This window comes from Magnolia sinica, chromosome 3 (assembly GCF_029962835.1).
Source record: "Magnolia sinica isolate HGM2019 chromosome 3, MsV1, whole genome shotgun sequence".
NCBI classification, from domain to species: Eukaryota; Viridiplantae; Streptophyta; class Magnoliopsida; order Magnoliales; family Magnoliaceae; genus Magnolia; species Magnolia sinica.
Genome location: NC_080575.1, coordinates 130,523,600 through 130,538,468, shown reverse-complemented (window position 1 = coordinate 130,538,468; position 14,869 = coordinate 130,523,600). Strand labels below are relative to the sequence as shown.

General features: G+C 38.3%; 1 long non-coding RNA gene across 1 annotated transcript; it reads left to right on the top strand.

The window, feature by feature from the left end:
• Positions 1-200: 200 nt before the first annotated feature.
• LOC131238779 (uncharacterized) lies at positions 201-3,180 on the top strand. Its single transcript, XR_009168049.1, has 3 exons — positions 201-424; positions 820-942; positions 3,076-3,180. It is a non-coding gene; the product is annotated as an uncharacterized LOC131238779 (long non-coding RNA).
• Positions 3,181-14,869: the final 11,689 nt, after the last annotated feature.

Sequence of the window (14,869 nt, the reverse complement as noted above, 5' to 3'; positions counted from 1 at the left end):
GACTTTCAGAAGTCCTAGATTGCATCTTGTTTTTAGCAACTAATAATGGAGACCTGTGATCTTCTATGCTTACTATCAGGAGATAATTGATATGGTGAGACTATTCCTTTTATGTTGATTTCATTACTCTTTGAGTTTTTATTAATTCATTAAAAGGAAAAGAAAATGCTCACACGGGATGCCATTTTTACACTTTTTTATGTACATATGGGATGCCATTGTTTGGTGATCCAGACTGTTGGTCTGATGGGCCCTGCCGTGGATGGACCATGTCCCAAATATTGAACAGCTTCAATTCAATATAGAACTTTGAGTTCCTCATTTCAGGTTTTTTACTTCTCTGGCCAGGTTTTTGAGCCCTCTTTCGGCTGTTCCAATTATAGCTCTTTCTGGCTTTCGGCTTTATCAGCTTGGTTTTCCATGAGTAAGTAATCAGATTCTTCATATTTCTATTGTTTAGTTGGGTTCTTCTTGGAAAGAGGCATTGCTCAATGTGTTAATCAATTTTATCTGCTTCAGTTGTATGTGTCCTGATTTTGTTCTTTCTTTTGTATTTGTTTTATTCCTCACATGAAGTCATGCCTGAAAAGAAAAAAATTTCATACCATCAAAATCTATCTTCTCTATCAATTTCTTTATGATTGAAATTTCAGGGTGAAGTCAAGCAAATTTCTTTAATGAAACCAAAGGCTCAAAGGGCCTCTTATTTCTATAGAGACTTGGGAGGGATAAGGGGCCTCTCATTCTTCTTTTAGTATTAGCTATTCTTATCTTATTATCCATTGCTTTAATGGATATTTATAGCTTTTCTCTCTGCAGGCTACCTTGCAAAAAATTTGTTATTGAAGAAAAAAGATATGCAAAACAGAACTATGTGATTCCTAGTGACTGTTGTAGTTCAAATTTTCACTGTGGACCCTAAGGAAGGAATGAATTAATCTGGTAATTATACATACTGATATAGCTACCAGCATACAGTGAGCACAACCCAATCATATTCGTATTTATGGTTTTGTGGAATAGTGGTGTAAGCCTATCATGTCCATGTATATGTTGATAACTATTAATTGGTATCCATCTGTTATCCAAACTGGTACTATGTTACAGGGACATAGCTCTTGCCACATTTTTTTTTTTTTTGAGAGATGCTCTTGCCACATGATGCGGCTTATTCTATTAGTACTGTGAGTAATCAAAGATCTGTTTGGCTGATCTTTGTTTATTCAAAGCTTGCATCCCCATATCTTCTTCTCTTTATCCATGCTCGTCAATCGGCATGGTTTTTTGTTGTCTTCAACTTTTCATCACCATATTGCCATCTGTTGGGATTTTATTTTTCCATGCGAACTGCAAATTAAGTTGGTTCAGCCATTGTGTGTCCATAGCACTTGTGATCTCTAAGGAGATTTTACTTTGATAGATTTGCAGGACTCTATCCTTACTGTAGAACAACTTAACAAGTGGAGAGTTCTGTTTCTTAGCCATTCAATTTCTTCAATGGATATTGACACAATCTGACATAATAGGTCTTCGAAACCAAGAATCTGTCAACAATATGGAAATATTGGACCTTCCAAATGTCAAGGAAAAAAAAAAGGAAGAAAGAAAGAAAGAAAGAAAAAGAAAGAGAGGTAGCTGAAGCTTCAAGAAGTGTGCAGTACAATAGGTCTAGGATGCAAGGGTTGGAGTCAGTTTCAGGAGGCATAACATTGTGCTTATATGTTCAATTGCATCAACTATGCATCTGTAAATATTCTATCACCTTTGGGTACAATAAAGAAAGATGCCCATGCTGGGTTTACTCGCATTTTGGCTAATAACCTAATATCTTTGATGGCCCTTTCAGACTTCATATTTTTAAAGCCTTTAACATGCAGACTTTGGAATACTTGTCGGGTGGAAAACTATCATTTCAAACCATAGTGGCTTCATTTAATTTTATGAGATTCATTTTTTATTGGATTTTTATTCATGACTTAAGTTCTAGGATAAACATTAGGCTTACCTGCATTTTTATAGGGGATAGTGATTTCGCTAGCACTTTAGATAAGGTGTGGAAAGGCCATACTTTGTATTTGGAAAGCATGTCCTCTTCACGTATTTCTGTTGTTTCTTGAATATAATTTTATTACTTCCATGAAAAGCCTGGGTGGGTCTGGGGTCATTTCAGTTGCAAGGTCTATAAAGCTCATGCTGTGACGCCCCCAAGTTCTTTGCTCTCTTCTTTTGGGTAAATGCTAACTTTCCATTACTAAAGCAAGAGAAAAATCCAGCCAGTTAAGAGTATCCATAGACACACACACACGCACACACAAGTTCTCCACAGTCAATAGGTTGATGGTTCGTTGAAATTTATGAAGAATTTCTCCTTCTATTTTGTATCAGCGTGGGGGTTCTGGCACCAAAAGAGTGAAAGTTGATCAAGATGTAGAAGGGAGGAACCCCATGTAGGTGAAGGGACAACTATGAGTCTAGAACAACATACAGCTTCTACATCACTAGAACCTGATGCAAATTCATCCAATATGGCTATAGAACTGACAAGGCTGGTGTTGATCAGCTTCCAAAGGAAATGTGTGAAATGAAAATCAGAGATGGCAAAGCCAACCACCATGATGTTAAGGTGCATTTTCTTTATTTCATTTTCTTTTTTCTTTAATTTTCTTTTTCCTTTTTCTTTAATTTCCTTTTTCATTTTATCCAGGTATCTTTTTATGTGGGGTTATTAGATCAATACGTGTCAATGGCGTTTTCTTGTAATGATATGATCTGATTGGTAAAGTTGGATTTTGTAGGAGTTGTTATTTGGCTTGGTTATTTTAGCTGTTAAAATGTTTTCACTATGTATATATCCAGAAATTCTCATATACTTTATTTTGGATCTCCTTCAACTCATTCAGTTAAAGTTTGCCATTTGATTTATCCCTTTGGTTGTTGTTCTTCATATGTAAATGTATTATGTAGATAGTGTGTTGCATTTCCAAATATAGTGTGGAATTTTATTTTCCTACATATTTGCTTTTGTGGATGCAGCAGTCAAGATTACCACACTTATGTTCTGCTTTTTGTTTGCAGGCTTGGTCACCATTTGTTGTTGGCTTGGAAAATGCTTATTCTGATAACGGTGCAGCTTCCAGAAATTCCCATGATCCAATTGACTCCAATGTGAGTTGAATTCCCATTTGCATTGCCAACTTTATTTTCTTGTTTAGCAATGATTAAGAAAGAGAAAGGATCCATTGCAATGGTTTGATCTTTGGACATGTGTTACACATGTATGAGATGAAGACCAGTTTTTTAGGCTCTACAGTGGATGGGGAGTACCCTGAAAATCACATCGGTCGATTTATCATAGCTTGTGATTGGTGAACACTTGAGGATACAAATGGCTGGTTAGAAAAAGTCCCAACCAATGATTGGCCTCCCATGGGAAAGATCCTCCAGCCAGAGGCTACAATCATTTTATGGGTGTAGGTTTTGGAGTGTGGCCCACCCATATTTAATCTCTATATTCTTTGAAAAAAAAATTAGACAGAATGTTTCGTTAATGCAATTTCAAATGCTAGAGTTGTAGTTAGAGTTAGATTTGCTTTCTGCATCTCCCTTTTTTTTTTTTTTGTTGGTGTCTACATAGCTTGATATCCCTCTTTATTCTAATAGCATGGCTCCTTCGACCAACTTGATTGCATGGAAAGATCAATGCGACCAGCAACAGGATCATCTATTAGAGCAGCCATAGCAGCTTCTGTTACTGTCTTGTCAGCTCTTTTAAACACTGAAGCTCTTTCAGGTACTGATTTATAGACCAGTTGAATCTCAAATTTCATAAGATTTGAGCTTCCTTAAAATTCCAAACGTGCATAGGGAAGTTTTAAAATGAAAAATAGATCAACTTAGCAGACGATTTCAGCAATGTGGACCAAAAGGGTAGGCCTTTTAGAGACAAACTCCATGAACCTACTAATTTCCAAAATCTTTCGAATGCCCTACCCAGTAATCTTTTCAGTCTTCTTAATAACTCAAAATTTCAATGGAAAAAAGAATTAAAAAAGAAAAGAAGGCCTGATCTTTTAGAAGTAAAAACTCCAAGAACATTCAATGGGGAAAAATGTGCTGATTGGAACTGTTCTCCTGGTGAGCTAGCCATCACATGGATGGCCATATGTCAAAATCAAGGGCAGTGAACTGTTGTATTCCAAGTGAGATTTCCAAATCTCACTATTCCAAGATGGATTAGGTTCTATATATATTTCCCTCATTATTGAATTCGTAAGCCTTATTTATTTATTGAATGCAGGAAAAAATAGGGTATTTTCCTTCTTGTGGAACCTGAAATGTGGGACCACCATTTTGTTTGTGTGATAGCTCAAACAGGGCCTAAAATGTCCAGCTCTCTGTCTGTTATGCCACCCACTTTATTTTTTTTGCAGATGTTGGTGCTTGGCAATATGTTCAACAACACAGACATGTATTTTTTTTTATAAGATGCAGGTGACTTGTTTGTTGTGTCCACGCCTTATGTTGGACTCCACTTTCCGGTTTTGACTTTTGCTTTGACTAACTACCATCTTTCAGGAATGTTTTTAGTCTGTATACCATTCAAGGGAATTTCTTGAATCAATAAACTATGCAGGCCCTGAAACTGAATGGGTTGATAAGGCGACCTATGGAATTTCCAGATGACTACAAGGTTCATCCAGTAATTTTTGTAAAAGGAAACTAATTGGAGTGCAGCACACCCATTTCCTTTTTTGCTGCACTATGATCAAATTGCATGTGGCAAGGTCTGGACCACTCTCTCTTTTTTAATCAGCAAAATAAACTAAATTGCCATCTTTATGCTTTCATTCAAATGAACATATGTATTATATTATCATTTTCCTTCTCTACAAGTCTGTTGATTAGCAGGATGTTTGGGCTTTTTGTCATTGAGGTAAATTTTGAGCAGTTGTTTATTTTTGGTAATTGGCACAATTTTAAAGTAACTGTTTTATTTTGATAGATATTCAATCTTGTTTGACTTACTTCTTGACATGTTTGTTCTCTTAAACTTGCAGATGGAGACTTTGGCAATGACCGTTGCAGATGAGTACTAATGTTGCTTGGTTGCAATGATGTGACAGAGGCTGGAGATAGCTGTATTGGTCAAGCAAAGAGTGGACGACATGGAGCATTTTAAAAAAATATATATTCAGACAATTTTCAACTTCTTGTAAATATTATATATCTTTTATTGTAAAGTCGTACAATATTTGTTTAATATTCATTTTTAATTATACTGCAATATTCTTTGGATTTCAAATATATATATATATATATATATATATATATATATAATACAGGTTTCAATTGAAAAAAAAAAAAATCATTTTGAAATTGCTGTTTTTAAAATTTTAAAAGTGCTTTAAACAAAAAAAAAAAAAATCTGTTTTTGAAACTTTGCTTCCTATTTTTTGCGATGCCCCGTCCGAAACCGTTCCTAAATGATTCAGGAACGGTTCTTAACTGTTCCTACATAGGGATTTAGGTTTGTTCGCCGAACGATACGAAAAGGATTGAATCCCTACCATTGAAACATTATGAAGCTATCTTTGAGCTTTGGATCTGCCTCATTTTGGGTCATTCCCTAACACGAGCTGAAAAACATATGGAATGAGTGGATCTCTCATAAAAATGGAGGGGCCCATGCACGGGGCCATTGTGGGGCCCTCTTTGAGCTTCGGATCTACGTTCTTTTAGCTCCTGCCATATTATGAGCTGACAACACAGATGGACATGATGAATTTCGCAGGAATATCAAATTAGGCTCCACAAACCATCCAAAGGAGAGGGGGAAGGTCTCTTAAAGAACGTTTTTGCAGTAGGTGGGTGGGGTTTTAAATTTTAATTGAGGGTAGTGTTGATATTTTAAAAACGCAAAACCAAATACATGAACAGTTTGTAAGCGACTTTAAAAAAGCAGCTGGAAAATGGATGATTATCAGTTTATAGCTCAAATCTCAGGGATTTTTCTTTTTTAAAGAAACCTGACCCATTTTACCATATTACAAAAGAGAAGCAAAATGGTAAGCTTAGACATGTACGTAGCCACGTACAAGGCAAGATGCAAATACGAACACCTGGATTCCTTCACATTTTTAGGAGATGGTTCCACAGGCCGCACGACTCTGGGATCATTAGCAGGGCTCAGGCCGAGATGGTCGGTTGATCAGAACCACACATTCTCTGAGCGTTGTTTCAATTGGCCAATGGTCGAATAATCCGGCAAGGACGAGCCTTTGAAAATTTTCTTTCAATACCACTAAATAAGTTACTTTTTAGTTTAATTGAGTGACTTTCTCCTTAAGTCAATTTGGTAAGCATAATTGGATATGTCAATAAGTGTTTTTTATTATTATTACTTATTACTTTTCTACTCTCTCTAACTGTTCATATCAAAAGAGGTCCACATGATGGACTGTCCATGTTGGAGGTAGGTCCACATGACGTATAGTCCACATTAAAGATGAGCCCCATGACCCCATATTAATGTGGGTCCATATAATGGATGGTCCATATTAAGGCCGGACCCTATTTATAAATAGCCCACGTCCAAAGCAGGCCAGTATAATGGACGACCTACTTCAAAGGTAAGGCCCATATGATGGACAGTCCACATCAAAGATGGGCTCCACATGATGGGCATTGGACATTGAAGCTAACTCCACATGATGGATGGCCCACATCGAGGTGGGCCCCACGTGATGGATAGTCGACTTCAAAGGTCAGCTCTTAATGATAAATGACCCACATCCAAGGTGAACCTCGCATGATGGGCAACCCACATTGAAGATGGGGCCCACATGATTGACAGTCCACGTCAAAGGTGGGCTTCACGGGATGGGCAATTGATTATTAAGGTGGGCCCCATATGAGGGATGGTCCACATCAAAGGTTGGCCCTAATGATGAGTGGCTCACATGCAAGATGGGCCATACATGATGGAAAACCCACATTGGAGGTGGGGCTCACAAAAAAGTTGACTATTAACGACGATTTATAAAATGCCAAATAATTAATTATTTGCAACGACTTGGAATGTCGTTGTAAAATTTTGACTTTTTGCAATGAAATTAAACTCATCGCTAAAAAAGTCGTCGCAAAAGGTCCATATTGTTATAATGGTGAGCACCACATTATGGATGAACAATATAAAAAATGGGCCTTATTATATATAGAAAGTGCACATTAAAGGTCTACCTCTAATGATAAATAGCCCACATTTAAGGTGGACCCTGCATGATAGATGACCCATATCAAAGGTGAGGGCCAGTTCCCCATCATGGATAATGAATACGAGGGTGGACCAATGGTAGACTTGTGTGTTTAAACACTGAGGTCACGACACCCAAATCCATGGCAGACTGAGTTGAGATACCTCGTTTCAAGACTTGAGGTCTTGGTATCAATCCCTAGTGGGGGTGGCTAGCTTGCCACGGGCCGAACTTGAGTTGGAGCATCAAGCCCTGGGCCATTTCTAAAACGGGCTAGGCTTCGACCCAGATGTCCAAAAGACCAATAACCTGACCCAGCCCGATGCTTTTTTAAAAAACTAAAATTCCTACTTTTAAAAAGCTTTCCTTACTGTGGTGATTCGAAATTCAATTTACTGCTGGTATTTAAAAAATTAATCATTTCGTTTCTGCCGGAAGAGTCGGAAGAGTCGGACGTACAAGCTCCCCTTATAAGCCCATTGCTTGAGGTGAGTTGACACAGCAAGGTTCTATAGCCCCACTATGATCTATTTATTATATCCATGATGACTATTCATTTCTTGAGATCATTTTAGAGCATGAGCCAAACAAAAAAATAAATACCAAGGATCCAAAGCTCAAGTGAACCACACATCAGAAAGTAATAAGATTGAACACCTACCATTAAAAACTTCTGAAGGGCCATAGAAGGTTTGGATCAAGCTGATATTTGTGTTTTTTCCTTCGTCCATGTCTACGTGACCTTATGAACAGGTTTGGATGACAAACAAACATCACGGTGAGCCCTGAGAAGGTTTCAACTATGGGCGTTATTGTCCCATCGTTCTTTGGTGTGGTGCACTTAAACTATAGATCTTACTCTTTTTTGGGATTGTGACGTAGGATGATCTCTCCAAATATATTGACGGTATGATATTAAAACGTACATCATGGTGGAGCCCACAGAATTTTGTCATATCAACACGCAGTCCTCTTCTGCTGGATTATAGCGATGGCCTTCCGGAGAGAAATTTACCACTGTACGACCCATTCATGGCCCATTTATGCTTTAAGACACTCGAGTTTACCTGACCAGAATTAGCCCTTGCTGTACGGACGACTTGCCAAAGGTCGAAAATGCCCCTGCTTTTTCCTTCAACCGGATCGGCTGGTGCTCGAAGACGAGCGCTGACGCTCCTCGAACTCCGAGTTGTACGAACGGTCCAAAAGATATCAACGTTACATGGGCCCCACAGTTATGTATTTATTATATTCACAACGTTCATCCATATTTCGAGATCATTTCGGAGCATTATCAAAAAGAAAAAATCATCTCCAAAAATCAACTGGACCACACCACAAAGAGCAGCGGCAATATTGATTTTCACCGTTAAAAATTTTGTAGGGACCACCATAACATTTATTTTTTATCCAATCTATTCATAAGGTCAAAAAGACCTGGATGAAGAGGAAAACCAAATTCCATAATGATCCAAAACTTCTGCTACCCCTAAAAGGGTTTCAATGGTACACGTTCAATTTCCCACTTCCTTTTACGGTGTGGTCGTCTTATTTTTCGTCTCAAGCCTTAATATGAGCTCACCAAATAGATGAACGGTTTGGATATAACAAAGACCTCATGATGGGACCCACAAAAGCAACAAAGATTCGGCATTAAAAAAAATACCAAAAAGAGCTCAGGCTGCGCGGCAGTGCCGTGTCAGTCCGGGGGAATTTATTGATTTATTTATTATTATTTTTATTTTACAAGGAGAACTTTTTCTCCCTTACTTGTTTCTCCAATATATAATTATGTAAATATGTATATATAAATATATAAAAATATTTTCCTATCTTTTAATTCATTTCTTTGTCAATTTATTTAATAAGCGTATCACCTAAACTAGAACGAGTTACTTAACGTATCACATATGATTTGGGGGTAGGAGAAGTTAATTTAGCCAATCAACGTAGTTATTTTTCAAGATTCCATCAGATCGATGGTCGAAAATCATTTCATTTACTTCACAGCCAATTTCAATCAGTTTGCGGTCAATTTCATTCACTTCACGGTCAATTTCAATTAGTTCGCGGTAAATTTCATTAACTTTGCGATCAATTCCATGCATTTCGCGGTGAATTCCGACGAATTTCCTTCACTTCACGGTCAATTCCATGCATTTCACGGTCAATTCCCTTCACTTTATGGTCAAATCTGTGCACTTCACGGTCGATTCCCTTCATTTCATGGTCAATTCTATACATTTCACGGTCAATTCCCTTCATTTCATGGTCAATTCTATGCATTTCACGGTCAATTCCGGTGATTCCTCTTCACTTCACGATCAATTCCATGCATTTCATGGTCAATATCGGTGATTCCGCTTTATTTCACAGTCAATTCCATGCATTTCACAATCAATTCCCTTTACTTCACGGCCAATTCAATGCATTTCACAGTTAATTCTCTTCACTTCACCGTCAATTCCATGCATTTCACGGTCAATTCCGGCGATTCCCCTTCACTTCACGATCAATTCCATGCATTTCACGGTCAATCACTGGAATTGACCATGAAATGCATTGAATTGACTGTGAAGTGAAAGGGAATTCTCAGGATTGACCGTGAAATGAATGGAAATGAGCGTGAAGTGAAGGGAATCGTCCGTGAAATGCACGAAATTGACCGTGAAGTGAAGGGAATTGACCGTGAAATTGATTGAATTGACCGTGCAGTGAAAGGGAATCACCGGGATTGACCGTGAAATGAATGGAAATGACTATGAAGTGAAGGGGATTGATCACGAAATGAATTGAATTGACCGTGAAGTGAAGGGGATTGACCATGAAATGCATTTAATTGACCGTGAAGTGAAAGGGAATCACTGGAATTGACTGTGAAGTGAAGGGGAATCGTCGAAATTGACCGTAAAATGCATGAAATTGACCGTGAAATGAAGGGAATTGACCATGAAATGCACAGAATTGACCGTGAAGTGAAGGGAATTGACCGTGAAATGCATTGAATTGACTGTGAAGTAAAGGGGAATCACCGGAATTGACAGTGAAATGCATTGAATTGACCGTGAAATAAAGGGAATTGACCGTGAAATGCACGGAATTAACCATGCAGTGAAGGGAATTGACCGTGAAGGGGAATCGCTGGGATTGACTGTGAAATGCATGGAATTGACCGTGAAATGAAGGGAATTGACTGTGAAACGCACGGAATTGATTGTGAAGTAAAGGAAATTGACCGTGAAGTGAAGTGAGGGGAATTGACCGTGAAGTGAAGTGAAGGGAATTGACTGTGAAATGCATTGAATTGACCGTGAAGTAAAAGGGAATCGCCGAGATTGATTGTGAAATGAATGGAAATGACCATGAAGTGAAGGGAATCGACTGTGAAATGCACGGAATTGACCGTGAAGTGAAGGGAATTGACCATCAATTCAATTCATTTCATGGTCAATTTCCCTTCACTTCCCGTTCACTTCACGATCAATTTAATTCATTTCATGATCAATTCCGGCGATTCCCCTTCACTTCACAGTCAATTTAATTCATTTCACGGTCAATCCCCTTCACTTTACGGTCATTTCCATTCATTTTACGATCAATCTTAGCGATTCCCTTTCACTTTACGGTCAATTCAATGCAGTGAAGTGAATTGACCGTGAAATGAAACGGAATTAACCGTGAAGTGAAACGAATTGACCGTGAAATGCATGGAAATGACCGTAAAATGAAACGAATCGCCTGAAATGACCTTAAAATGCATGAAAATGATCATGAAGTGAAGCAAATTGACCGTAAAAGTGAAGGGAATTGACCGTGAAATGCATGAAAATGATCGTGAAATGAAATGGAATCACCGGAAATGACCGTGAAATACATAAAAATGACCGTGAAGTGAAGTGAATTGACCGTGAAATGCAGAAAAATGACCGTGAAGTAAAGGGAATTGACCATGAAGTGAAGCAGAATTGCGTGGGACTGATCGTTTAGTGCTTGGAATTGATCGTGAAGTAAATGAAACGAATGAAATTGAAAACGAACTGATTAAAATTGATCGCAAAGTGAATGAAATGGATTTTCGACCATCGACCTGGTGGAATCAGGTTGGTTGGCTAAAGTAGCTTCTCCTACCCCAAAATCATATAGGGTACATTAAGTAACTAATTTTGGTTTAGAAGATATTCTTGTTAAATTAATAAAAAAAGAAATGAAAAAAGAAAAAAAAAATTATATACTTATATATACATATTTATATAAATATGTATTGGAGAAAAATGCAGGTAGAATGAAGTTATCCATGTAAAAAAAAAAAAAAAAAAAGTACATAGGTAAATATGGGGCCCACCAAAATCATGAACATTAATTGTGGGGCCCATTCAAATTTATGTGGGGCCGACGATGGGACCCACCTAATTTTTTTTTAAAAAAAAATGGGCGGCACTACCGCACGTCCAGAGGCTGGCGGCACTATGGCTGGATCGGCGGTACTGCCACTTGATTGAATTAGTCAATGGCTGCGGCTATAACTGGGTCGTACAGTGGTAAATTTGGCAAGTCGTCCGTGCAGCTGGGGCTTAATCTAAGTCGAGTGTCTTGAAGCGGGTAAATGGGCCATAAATGGGTCGTACAGTGGTAAATTTCTCCCTTCCGGAAATCCAACCCAGCGTGACTGTATCTTTTAAGTCATGCACGCATATTGCAATTCCTGTGATGGAATCTCGGGTCCACTGTGATGTTTGTAAGGAATCCACACTGTTCATCCTTTTTCCCAGATTATGTTAGTACATTATTTCAAAAAAGAAGCAGATCGGAACTCAATTGGGCCGCACGACAGAAACAGTGAGGCTTGAACGTCCACCGTTCAGGAATTCGTGGGGCCAGAGAAGTATCGTATGAGGCTGATATTTATAATATTTCAGCTCAAATCAGTAGGAATGAACTTATGAACCGTACGGACGGCATATTAACATCACGGTGGACCCATGGAAATTTCAACGGTGTCCATTTTCCCACCCACATTTTCCTTTCGTTCAGGTCACTTGAGTCTTGGATATGCCTCAGATTTCGAATCATGTCCTTATGATCTGGAAAAACAGATGGACGGGTTGGATTTCTCACAAACTTCACGGTGGGCCCACTAACTTCTGATGGCACGAAGTTCCTGAGAAAGGTGCAATCGGTGTCCTTTCACGCGCGGATTTCATGCTCCTTTCACGACAAGGTCGTCCACTGTGATGCTTAGATGAGGACCACCTTAATGTTTGTGAGAAATCCTCCCCGTCCATCCATTTCAACTGATCAATTTAAGATATACCAACAAAAATGAGACGGATTTGAAGCTTAAGTGGGACACACAAGTGTAAAAAGTTGGGATTCATTGTCCACCGTTGAAGCATTCATATGGCTTCGAAAGTTTCGTATCAAACCAATTTTTTGGTGTTTCACTTCATCCTAGGAATGACCTTATAACCTGATATTTTTTCCTCTCGTGTGACCCAACTAGTTTTGGTTACGCCTTATTTTATCTTTTGCATATGCTAAAATGAGCGGAAAAAACGGATGAATGGAGGGCGTCTCAAAAGCATGGCGATGGACCCGCTAGCGTGGGGATGTCTCACAGGTATCACGTAGCATTCCACCCAAGAGCTTCCTGCCAAAAGTCTTTCGAAGGAATCTCCGTACATACGTTAAATACTTATGGTTCATCTTTTAACAAGACGATTTCAAGCTTCTCCCAAGAGCACACCTTTTCTGCTCCGACGCATCTGCTCTTTTCAAATTCCTGAAGCAGCAGACCACCATCCACACCATTCTAGGCGCCTTCGCCGTCATTAGCATTGAATTGCGAGGCTGAACTATTTTAACATGGCATTGCAATTACAGATTTATAATTTCCGTAAAATAATAAAGAAATTGAAAATATTAAAGACAGGCTTAAGCACGTGCCGTTCTTAAAAGCATCATTAGCCCATTTTCAAAATAATTGAGATGGCTAGAAGGTTGCAGACAAATATCTTCTAGTATATGATGAACCTGTATGTGGTTTCGTACAGTTTGGTGACAGATGAAAAATGTAAAGAAAAACCCGTATCAGGTAGAGGATTAGAAATGAAATATCTAACTTAGACTACTACATTGGTCTATTTCACAGGTACTTGCTAGCTAAGGTTCGTATTGAACCTCGCTGACTTGATCAGAGAGCACTTAAGCTGCTCTTGTTGGGTTGTATGAGATAGTGGTTGGAGTGACTGGTGATGTTCCAATGAAACACCTAGGCACTGTTTATATAAGCTAGGATTGCTGAACGTTTTAGTTTATGGTCATAACTTCATAAGATTGTTTATGGGTGTTGGTGAGAAACTAGCCGTTATTTGGTTGTTTCTAACTATTATGCATATGGGACAACTAATTGTATGCTAGTTGTTTTATGACTGTTAGGCTAACCACCTGCAACAAATCTTGCATGGCCTAGTTTTATACTGCATGAGTAATTATACCATTCTTAAATAGCTAGTTCCAACCTCTATATAAGGTGGACTGGTCTCTTTCAAACCTCTTACCCGCAACCCTCCAGTCACCCGACCCATAGCCTTTGTCGCACCTGTTCGTGAGGAAACGACCCATTTGTTACACGATGTGCATATGTAAAGTGCGCCTCTATACTCACACTGCCTCACATGCCCATGCCCATGCCCTCGCACCGAGTCTGAGCCCGAGCCGAGCCAAGCAAATAATAAGGTACTGTACACCCTATATATAAATATAAGATTTTCTTATCTCCTTTCTGATATGAGACTATTCTCAACATATATATATATATATATATATATATATAGACACACACACAATTTTTTAATCATATATTTTCACAACAATGCTAACTACCGTTCTTTTTCCATGTGTGAACACTTTTTGAGGCCTACTATGATTTATGTGTTTTATCCAAGCTGTCCATTCATTTAGCCAAATCATTTTAGAGCATGAGCCCCAAAATGAAGTATAATCCAAGGCTCAAGTGGACCATGCCATAGAAAACAATAGAGATAATAGCATCCACCGTTGAAACCTTTCCGGGGCCCACATTGATGTTTGTTTATCATCCAACCTTTTCACAAGGTCACACAAACATGGATGAAGGGTCAACACAAATATTAATTTAATCCAAAACCTTCTACAGCCTTCAGTAGTTTTCAATTCCTATTAAGTTGAACCATGGCAACTCATTTCTCCATAGGTGATGAAGGGAGATAATCCAGTAATAGTTAGTGGACCTCCAAATGAACCTTATGAAGGCTCGTGGCAACAAACGATTGATGATGAAGCCGAAGCAACTTAAGGAGTAACTTTATTTAGTAGTTTGATTTCGTTTTAAAGATGTAATAATGCTCTCAGTAGGACGAATAACAATGGACATATATTTATTCGATTATGAACTTTATGTTTATGCTTATATTAGAACTACTAATGGAAGAAGATTTTACTTTCTATACATTATCCTATGAATGTCATGAGAATGTAAATTAAGATAAATGAAAGGGATATATTGGGATAATATCATTGACATATTTAAGTTAACACTAAGTAACTCAGCCCATCATGTTACTTAAGAGAGCCTAATT